Below are 956 nucleotides of genomic sequence, written 5' to 3'. Positions count from 1 at the left end.
ACTTTGGGCAAGTCACTTAACTTATCTGGGCCTCAGTTACCTCATCTGTAAAATGAGAATTAAAACTGTGAGTCTCACATGGACTTAGAACAGTGCTTTGCACATAGTAAGCACTTAACTTTCATTCATTCATTCATTCAATAGTATTTATTGAGCGCTTACTACGTGCAGAGCACTGTACTAAGCGCTTGGGATGAACAGGTCGGCAACAGATAGAGACAGTCCCTGCCGTTTGACGGGCTTACAGTCTAATCGGGGGAGATGGACAGACAAGAACAATGGCAATAAATAGAGTCTAGGGGAAGAACATCTCGTAAAAACAATGGCAACTAAATAGAATCAAGGCGATGTACAATTCATTAACAAAATAAATAGGGTAATGGAAATACATACAGTTGAGCGGACGAGTACAGTGCTGTGGGGAGGGGAAAGGAGAGGGGGAGGAGCAGAGGGAAAGGGGGAAAAGAGGGTTTAGCTGCGGAGAGGTGAAGGGGGGGTGGCAGAGGGAGTAGAGGGAGAAGGGAGCTCAGTCTGGGAAGGCCTCTTGGAGGAGGTGAGTTTTAAGTAGGGTTTTGAAGAGGGGAAGAGAATCAGTTTGGCGGAGGTGAGGAGGGAGGGCGTTCCAGGACCGCGGGAGGACGTGGCCCAGGGGTCGACGGCGGGATAGGCGAGACCGAGGGACGGTGAGGAGGTGGGCGGCGGAGGAGCGGAGCGTGCAGGGTGGGAGGTAGAAAGAGAGAAGGGAGGAGAGGTAGGAAGGGGCAAGGTGATGGAGAGCCTCGAAGCCTAGAGTGAGGAGTTTTTGTTTGGAGCGGAGGTTGATAGGCAGCCACTGGAGGTGTTTAAGAAGGGGAGTGACATGCCCAGATGGTTTCTGCAGGAAGATGAGTCGGGCAGCGGAGTGAAGAATAGACTGGAGCGGGGCGAGAGAGGAGGAAGAGAGGAAGAGAGGTCAG

The sequence above is a fragment of the Ornithorhynchus anatinus genome, chromosome 1 (assembly GCF_004115215.2).
Source record: "Ornithorhynchus anatinus isolate Pmale09 chromosome 1, mOrnAna1.pri.v4, whole genome shotgun sequence".
NCBI lineage: Eukaryota > Metazoa > Chordata > Mammalia > Monotremata > Ornithorhynchidae > Ornithorhynchus > Ornithorhynchus anatinus.
Note: the sequence above shows the minus strand (reverse complement) of the source record.